At 37.2% G+C, this 10,375-nt stretch overlaps 1 pseudogene; it reads right to left on the bottom strand.

Annotated features, from left to right (window-relative positions):
- LOC110300894 overlaps positions 1-8,831 on the bottom strand; it is a 12,811-nt pseudogene extending 3,980 nt beyond the window's left edge.
- Between the last annotated feature and the right edge of the window lie 1,544 nt (positions 8,832-10,375).

Here is a 10,375-nt window from a genome sequence, read left to right as displayed (position 1 = left end):
TCTCTCTGTCTCTGTCTCTGTCTCTGTCTCTGTCTCTCTCTCTCTCTCTCTCTCTCTCTCACACACACACACACACACACACAAACACACCACAGCACACCTCTGTCACCATCAAACATTTATGCACAAATTTCAAATTGCACATAGGGGTATGACTCAAAGACAGAATAAAAATACTTCAACCGATTTAATGGTAATATAAATCAATTAAAAGTATCCAAGAATGGCAGAGGTATCTCACTCGTTAAAGAGAACATCTTGGTCTCCTAGAAAACATAGTTTCAGCCCCACAAGACCTATATTAGAAGGCTCACAGCCACCTAGAACTTCAGCTTCATTGGCTATGGTGTCTATTCTGGCTTCCAAGAGCGCTGGGTCATAAAACCACACACACATAATTTTTGAGCATCGAAGATCAGGTGCTTAAGCTTCATACAGTTATAATATGTCCTAAATTTCTAGATTTTTATCTAAGAAAATAAACATATATACATTTACAAGTGAATATGTATAATGTCATTATTCACTGTGCCCCAAACTATAGAAACATGAAACATCTACTGTTTGCTTTGTGTGTAAATTTAAGGTCTCAATTGAAGGCCTGTGTGCCCAATGGCTTCTCAGAAATAGCTTATCATAGATTCATCTGATAGCATGGATGGGTCTCCATACACAACAAACTGAGCAAAAGATACAGCCCTTCTTATATGCCTTTGTATTTATAAAGCAACAATTCAGAATAGAAAAATAATCCTTCACCCCAGGCTCTGGGCTGTCAGGGGAGCTACATTTAGGAGATGTGAAAAAGGTTTGCAAGTTTGACAGGAATGTTCTTAATGTAGATTGTAGTAGTTTATATATTATGCATGTGTTTGTTAAATGTCATTGAACTATACACACTGAAAATTTGTAAATTCTATTACAGGAAAATCATACTTTAATTTGTTCTTAAAATGTCTGTTTACTGACTAAGGATATTTTGAGGGAGAGGTGGCGTCCAAAATCCCTATGCCTTCTTGTAAATTGATATAAGGACTCTTGTTTTGACTCTGAAATCTGTATCGCAATCATAGACCAGAAACAATAAAACTGCCTCTCCATGTGTAGGAGGGTGAATGGAAGATTTAGCTATAAAAGCATCTCCTATAAACTATCCAATTACTGTCTTCATGGTACCATTCTCATCCTGAGCATCTGGAGTTATATTAAGACCTTCCATCATACTTGTCCATGAAATGTCTTTAAAGTCAGGTTCCAGCTCCTCCCTTGCTCCAGTGTTCTCAAGTCCTGGTGTCTGCTTTGTCAGACCCACCCCAGGGCTTCCCTGGCATTGCCAATGCTTTTCAGGCTCCAATGTGAAGGTCTTTTTGTAGGAACTGTTGTAGTTAATTTTAGCTTCCAGCAGTTTACTGACAGACTATTTAAATTGCATTGAATCTTCAGTCTTCACTAGTCATTGCAGGTACCAACCCAATGTGCCTTGGGCAAGTCATACAAAAAGGTCAGTTATAAATGTACCCCTTTCTCCACATCATATCCCACACCTCCTAGCCCTAGGCCCAATTATTCCTATTTTGAATGTCAGTGTCTTCATCAGGATTGAATAGCATAATGAAGAATATACTGAGGTGACAATTTGTAACTGGCAGCAGATCTGATTACTGAGGAAAGTCTGAAATTAACTTTTCCTCACGCCATGTCGATTTCTTGAGTATGTAGAATTCCCTGTGTTATGTCACCCATTAACATCTTCACCACCAGTAACTGTGTTGAAATATAATCCATTTTCACTGAAACAGCCATTCATCCATGTCCTATTACCCCTGTAAATAAAATGTGGCATGATTTGATATTAACACATACTTTTTTTTTTCCATTTAGGGAAATACTTAGTCAATACAATATTTTCAGATTACATGTTGACTCTACATATATACTAGTGTACACAATATGTATAAAACATTAATAGATGCAACCCAATGACAAACATGGAACACTGCAAGGCATCAATATTTGACATGTAATTACTTGGAATGGCAGGGGTGCCATACACATTTAAAAACGTAATCAGCCATGTAACAAAAGGCAGAGTGCTTTTCCCATTTAAAATTAATTGTCCAGAAGAACTCTGTTCTGCATGCTGAAATTGTTTTCAGAGCTCAATTAAAAAAAAAAGTGGTAAGTGTTCCAAATCTCTTCATTGTCTGTCTATATTTAAGAAAATTCATTTGGCCCAAACCCACAGAGCTTAAAAGCAAATGGTGCATATTATCACATAATTAGAAGCAAATAAGTTTGAAATCTGCTGCTAGGAGATGTGTTTATAATAAGTGTTAGTTGACCAAAAATTACCAGAACGTTTTTCAAAAATGTTAAACCATAATTACTCATCTCTTTTTGTGTCATATTAACACAGTTACTTCTGAGGTTATCATCCTAACTATAGACAATTAAACTGAGGTCAATTTTACCTGGAAGTAATTATTACATATCAAGTGAGAAAATTATAGGTTATTTAAATCGCCACAATTCCAGGAGAAAGCAGTATCTGTTTTATAAGGTTATAAGAAAGTAGTGGGCATGGTGACACATGCTCAAATTCCCAATACCTGGGAGGTAAAAGGAAGACAACCACAAAATCAAGGACAGCCTGGGTTCAGGAATGTAGATCTTGCATTAATTAATTAATTAAAATAGTTATTACACATACAATTCTGATTCCATACCACTTGACATTTTGTCTAATACCTAGTTTTCATACATAATAGCTAATAATTATTATCATCATTATTATCTTTTATGTATGTTATCTGTACCATGTGGGTGTATAAACACACGTGTGAGATTGAGTTCTCTGATTAATTTACTAGACTTTGTGTAAGACAATATGTTAAGGTATGATTGGATATTACTATAAATTGTGTAAAGGGTATATGCATGCCCAACTGTAAAAATCCACATATTTACTAAAAGTGAAATTGTTTAGCAAACAATTCTACTCTTGCTCTAGTTTCTTAAAACATAAACAGGTCTTTCTTAATTGTGCTACATTTTCTGCTCCAGGCTCTTCTGTGGTTTTCGTAAACACCACAGTTGTTTTGTGGATATTAAAGGAAGAGTGATGGGATGTTTCCTAGGGAGAAATAGAGTCAGGTAATGCCACTGATTCGGCAATCAGGAAGTTGAGGCAGAATGCATGAGAGTTTTAAGCAAGTCTGGTCTACATAAACAGTTCTAGGATAGCCTACACTTCAAATATAAAAACTTATCTTAAACAAATAAACAAGGAGCAGTGAATAATTAAATAGATAAAGGTATGTAGGATGGCTTACTAGATAAAAGTATATGCTTTATCTATCTGGTGATCTCAGTTCAAGCTTCCCAAACCAGTACCTTGAAGGAGAGAACCAACTCTATGAAGTGATTTGATGGTCATCATTGTGGGCATCATGGCCCCTGGGCATCAAACACATGGGATTAAAAAGATAATAACTAAGCCGGGCGTGGTGGCGCACGCCTTTAATCCCAGCACTCGGGAGGCAGAGGCAGGCGGATTTCTGAGTTCGAGGCCAGCCTGGTCTACAAAGTGAGTTCCAGGACAGCCAGGGCTACACAGAGAAACCCTGTCTTGAAAAACCAAACCCCCCCCCCAAAAAAAAAAACCTAAAAAGATAATAACTAATGATAATAATAATAATAATAATAATGTTAGTGGATCACTTTATTTTAGGAAAGTGAAATTAACCATTTCTCAAGAATTTGAGATATTTCATTAAGAAATTTTAACTGAAATGGTACCTAAGTAGGATATTTAGTAATTGGGAACTAGAGTATTTTTGTTACTTTATTATGGAACAATTTTCAGAAAATATATAGGAAAATGTTGTGAAGCATTTCCTACTTCTTATTAAACTATGCAGTATAAGTTGCTGGATTGTGAGATAAAACTATAAATGCTCAAGCAAAAGTGAAGTCCTGCAACATTCATTGGGTACTTTGACATCAGCTCAAATGAGTTTAAGGAAGGTGGTAGAGAAGAATGGAAGGTAGGAAAGGGAGAAGAGGGGAAGGAGAAGAACTTGGAAAAGAAGCTGGCAAAAGAAGAAAAAAATGTATGCAGCAGTAGCAATTTCAGCATAAATAAAATATATACATATGTTGCATTTTTGTATTTATGATAGATATTTCAAAATAAAATTAACTATCTTTACAAGATATAACTCAAATGTTAACTACATATTCTTTCTCTAAGCATGTAACATTTTTCTATTTTCTTCTCTTTGAGCTCATAATTTATACTCTTGTTAAAAGTGGTATTGTCAATAATATAACATTTAGCCTCTCAAGCTAAGGTTTGGCCAACATTGCTTTTTAATGGTTAAATAAAACAAACTTCCTCTGTGATCTTAAACATTGTAAGTATTCTAAGAGGCTGGACCAGCTAGAAGCCAGCTGTAATGTCTGATAAGTAACTTGCAGACTGATGATAATTCTCATGTCTTTTATGAATTTCCTTCAGACTTCTTAGTTTTTATGTCTTTAGATCCTCAAAATTATGCAAAAAATCACTATTTTTACACATGAGAAGTACAAACCCTAATATTGAAAAAGATAAAATAGACCAGCCAAAGTTCCTTAGAAAATTGGACATAGTACAACCGGAAGATCCAGCAATACCTCTCCTGGGCATATATCCAGAAGATGTTCCAACTGGTAAGAAGGACACATGCTCCACTATGTTCACAGCAGCCTTATTTATAATAGCCAGAAGCTGGAAAGAACCCAGATGCCCCTCAACAGAGGAATGGGTACAGAAAATGTGGTGCATTTACACAATGGAGTACTACTCAGCTATTAGAAACAATGAATTTATGAAGTTCTTGGGATGGATCTGGAGCATATCATCCTGACTGAGGTAACCCAATTCCAAAAGAAGTCAATTGATATGTGCTCACTGATAAATGGATATTAGCCCAGAAACTTAGAATACCCAAGATACAATTTGCAAAACACAAGAAAAGCAAGAAGGAAGACCAAAGTGTGGATACTTCATTCCTCCTTAGAGTAGGGAACAAAATACCCATGGAAGGAGTTAGAGAGACAAAGTTTGGAGCTTAGATGAAAGGATGGACCATCCAGAGACTACCCCACCCTATGATCCATTACATAGTCAGCCACCAAACATAGACACTATTGCACATGCCAGCAAGATTTTGCTGAAAGGACCCTGATATAGCTTTCTCATGTGAGGCTATGCCAGTTCCTGGCAAATACAGAAGTGGATGCTCACAGTCATCTGTTGGATGGAATAAGGGCTCCCAACGAAGGGGCTAGAGAAAGTACCCAAGGAGATGAAGGGGTCTGCAAACGTATAGGTGGAACAACAATTTGGACTAACCAGTAACCCCAGAACTCATGTCTCTAGCTGCATATGTAGCAGAAGATGGCCTCATCAGCCATCATTGGGAAGAGATGCCCCTTGGTCTTGCAAACTTTATATGCCCTAGTAGAGGGGAACACCAGGGCCAAGAAGTGGGGGTGGTTGGGTAGGGGAGCAGGGCCAGGGAAGCGTATAGGGGACTTTTGGGATAGCATTTGAAATGTAAATGAAGAAAATATCTAATAAAAAATTGAAAAAAAAAATAGACCAGCCAGGATTCAAAGCCTGTTCGCTGGGAAAGAATGTGAATGTATGTGAAAATTTAGATGATGCTATACTAAAAGAGCAAAAGCATTTATTTTGGAATGAGACCACAAAGAGTTCTATTAAAAGGGAAGTATGATTTGACCTTCATCATTCATCTATGAAATGGGTCAAGTCTTCTATTCTCTGCTAGCAGTTAAAACACTTGGACATGAAAAAACTCCAAAGATCCCTAAAATCTTAGTAAAGTGGTTGGAAAGACTCTTATGTGATTAGAACACTTATTGCAGAAACATGAAACCTGGAGTTCAATTTCCAACACAATATAACAAGCCACAGTTCTGTGTACATATGTAACTGTAGGTAGGAGAGGGAAAGTGACAAGTGAATTATGGAAGTTGGTAGGGGCCTTACTGAATTATAATTAAATAAAAACAAACAAACAAACAAACAAACAACAACAACATGAGCCTCACTGTCAGGGAATTTCAAGGATTCAGGAGAAAGGTAGAGAGTATTAAAAAATACCAGGGAATTTGTCTAGCCTCTAGAGGCATAAAAGCTTCAGAATGCATACATACACACAAATATACATACATACATACATATGTACAAACACATACACTATTAACATACACTCAAAGTATTTATAGACACACACATGCATTATATATATATATATATATATATATATATGTAAATGAGGAGAAACATGGCTTATGTAAGCAGACTTTTGCTGAAGAAAGGGCTGATAGACTTGTATATCTTGACTGTAGGCAGCATAAGGAGGTTGTGTGTTACACTGTCCATATGTTGAGCATATAATTATTCAAAGCCCACCACCACAGTGCTATACTTCTGCTTAGAAGGCCAACCCTCATAATAGTTCCATTCCTTATGGGTCAAGCATTACAGCACATGGTCCAGGGGAGTCATTCCTATTTATCACACCACAAACCTCCACCAACATTGTCCATGCTTTTTTCCCTGAAGCTTTGTGTTTTTTATTCCTGGAGTTACAGATATATGTATAAGAAAATATTTTTAGAGTTGTTTGTATTTTCCTTCCCCCCCCCCCAATTTATGTAATTAACACATATCATCATAAAGGCTCTGGGATTTTTAAAATTAAAGACAGAAGATTGTCTGATATGTGCCACTCTAGTGCTTTATTTCTCTTGACTTATTTACTGTGCTTTAGTACTTTTATATAAAATATTTTATAACACATTTAAAAAAACAAATGATTGTTTCATGATGTTTATAAGTTTAGAAATGTTTATGGAACTGTAAGTTGAAAACATTAATTTAAAACAATGATTTAAAAGCACAGAGATGAAGTTGAAGGTGGTAAAGTGCCGTGGAGAAGGAGCACATCAGTGATAGAAGTGGGAGAAAACCAACGGTACGTGAAGTTGACTGAAGTGCATTGTATGAATGAAATGGACAAACAATAAAAAAAGAAAATACAGAAACATTCCCTCATTCAATAGCTAAAGATCTAATGTTTAAGTTATTTTAATATAATTTATTGAAATAAAGTTATGAAACATTTCCCCTTCTTTCCCTCCTTCCCTCCTTTCCCAGATATAGCCCTTCCACTTTTAAGATGATAGATTTGATTGGCATGCATCTATCCCTATTTCTCTCTATGTCTATCATTGTCTCTATCTCTATCATCTCTTTGTATCTCTCTATAGATATACAGATATAGATATAGATGATATATATGTATCCAGAGAGAGAGAGAGAAAGGCAGAGAGAGACAGAGAGAGAGACAAAGAGAGAAGCAGAGAAAGAGAGAGAGAGAGAGAGAGAGAGAGAGAGAGAGAGAGAAAGGAAATATGTGGGAGTCTCAGATTGATGGCAGTCAACAGGTTTCTATGTGAACAAAAGACTCAGTAAACAGGAAGGAAAGACTGTCTGGTACTGGAAACCTAGACTGCTTTCTGGGGTTACTGAGATCATGAAGTTTAGTGAAAATGCTACTACTGCTATTTTCCTGGGTTACCATCATTTCTCACTACATTCTAAATCTTCGCCTTGGTCTCCAATATGAATGTAGCTACCACATCTAATCAAAGGGGCTTCTCATTAAAGAAAATAGAGACCATCAGAGAAGTATAAAACTGGGCATGGAGTGGTGCAGAGATCAATAGATAATGTGGAGCTTTACCCCAGTGGATGCATGTATATTGTGGCTTCTGCATATAAGATATGTGCAATATCACTGAAGGGGCAAAAGCAGTATAAAGGCCAGAATATGAGGAAGTCTGCTGTAAAACAATATCTTATAGCAATAGCTACATAAGTAGACAATCCTTTTATGAATTCATCTATAAAATGACTATAATAATATGAGGTTGAAATTAAGAGTCCACACTTTCTAAGCCACTATTCTTTCACTGAGTGATCCTCACCCACCCAACTGTCTTTAGGTTTTTATACGTTTAATGCAGAGTTGCACTAACCTTTTCACCATGGCAGAAGCACAATCTATAGCCCAAGTAGTACTCTAAACTTGTCATTCTCTTTCTTCTGCCTCATGTTACTACAACAAAAGTCTCTGCCACAAATCCATTCATGAGAACAAATATTGAATGAAAAGCCCTACATTCAAACCTCAGCTTGTCACTTCATTCAATAGTGATAGAAATCTTGTCCTCTTTGAGGTAACAGTCACTCATATGACAACTAGTGCATTTTATTCCAGAATAAGGAAATTCAGTGAGATATTATACATAGAAAACCTCATGAATTGCTAGACCATAGTAAGTGTTCCGTGAATGTCCTTTTTCTCTTCCACTGCAGGATTCATGTGTTTGTTAAACCAAGATCACTGGGAGCACAAACATTGTCTATTAGCCAACCTGTGTTTGTGAACACAATTTGTGTTAAATCATGGTTAAGAAAAGAAGAGTCACTAACTTGTCTCTGTCACATTGACAGGCACCCATCTTGCCCTGATATTCCATGGAGGTAGAAAGGAAAGCTAAGTAGTAATATTTAGCACTTCCTATTTATGGAAGGAAAAAAGTCTAAACAATTTGTACTAAGACTCACCATGCACCCACTTGGGCCAGAGGGAGATTGACAGTGATCTTTCCTTACTAAATTCTCCCTCCTTACCCTTTCCCGTATCCCAGCATCCATCCTCCGTGCTCCTCACACTTGCAACTGAAACCATTCCTATTCCCTCAGTAACTTGGATAACCCAGTGCTCTAACTTACAGAGGAATTCATCAGTTTGGTGTGTGTGTGTGGGGGGGCGGGGGCATGTTGATCTCTTAGGTCTAGTAAACACTTCATCATTTGCACTGGTATTTGGAGAGAACCCAACAAAGCAGATCCTTACCAAATGTCTCCTCAGTAATGACCACTGGTGTTATCAGATACAGACTTCTTTCCTCCTGCCTGAGTCTCAACTGGGGAGCAGAGAGAGCCTGAGTTAGCCATTTTCACAAACTGGGAAGACCTAAATTCAACTCAGCTGTCCTTGCAGTCTGGCAATCACCCATGTCTAAATGTGTCTTCCCTATATTTGGTGCTAATCCTCCTGAAATCACTTTGGACTGGAGGACAAACTGCCAACAACAGAATCAAGCCAGTTTTTTTTTTCCCAAGACAACACCTGCCCATCAAAAAAAAAAAAAATGCTTTGCCTTAATGAGAACATCCTGTGTGCTCTACAGCTGTCTTCACTGTCTTTACCTGGCATTTCCCAGAAAATGTTTTTTTTTTTTTAGATTTTTTGCTGTTTCTGTGTTGGCTCTGTTTAAGGGACACATGCACAATTCCCCCCCCCCCCATAAGTGGTGTTAAAGTACAATTTCTAAGAACTTGCAATTTTGGGCTTGTTAGCTGGTTGGTTTTGTGCCTCCTGTGCTAAGCTTCACTTGTAAGGAAAGAGATGTGAAAAGAAGGAGTTGGACCTTCAGAACCTACATTAAGCATTACTTTCTGCCCTTGACCACGATGTGACCTTGAAGAAGCAATGTGTGATTCTTTGCCTCAATTTGTCCCACTGAAGTAGCATGAATGGACTATGGTCTTTGATCTAAAGATAAACAGGACAGACTAATTTTTTTTCTCTTCCTGGTTGTGCTCATTGGAAAATCTGGGGAGAAAACAACAACAACAACAAAGAAACACCACCACCAACACCAATACAACTAAAAAAATATTCCCAAACAACAAGCAAACAAACAAACAAACAAACAAAATCTCCAAACCTCAGGAAACACAGTGGGAGGAAGAAAAAAGCTTTGAGACCTTATGTAGGAAGAAAGACCAAGCATCTCAAAACAAGAACACAAACATTAATTAAAATTAAGCTCCCATTGGAGGCCTATTTTACAAGTAACCTAGACTCACCTGCCAAACCTAAAGGTGATTACCTGCTAACCTCACAGCCTAAAATTAGCATACGGAGAAGTCAGAAGCTGAGTTCTGTCACACATGACTACAATCTTATTACTTAGGGATAGTGGCAAGAGGATGAAGAAATTATGATTAACTTCAACTACATTGAAAGTTCAAGGTCAGCATGGACAATATGATTCTCTCTCTCTCTCTCTGTCTCTCTCTCCCTCTCCCTCTCCCCCCCTCTCTCTCTTAAAGAGGGAAAAAGAAAGGAGGGAACGAAGGAAAATAAGACACAAGAATAACAATGACAAGAGCAAAAATCCAAGAAGAAAATTTGGCAATCAGATATCCATCATCCCAAATACC

The sequence above is a fragment of the Mus caroli genome, chromosome 8 (assembly GCF_900094665.2).
Source record: "Mus caroli chromosome 8, CAROLI_EIJ_v1.1, whole genome shotgun sequence".
Lineage (NCBI taxonomy): Eukaryota > Metazoa > Chordata > Mammalia > Rodentia > Muridae > Mus > Mus caroli.
The sequence above is the reverse complement of the archived record's forward strand: the minus strand, read 5'-3'. Positions and strand labels throughout refer to the sequence as shown.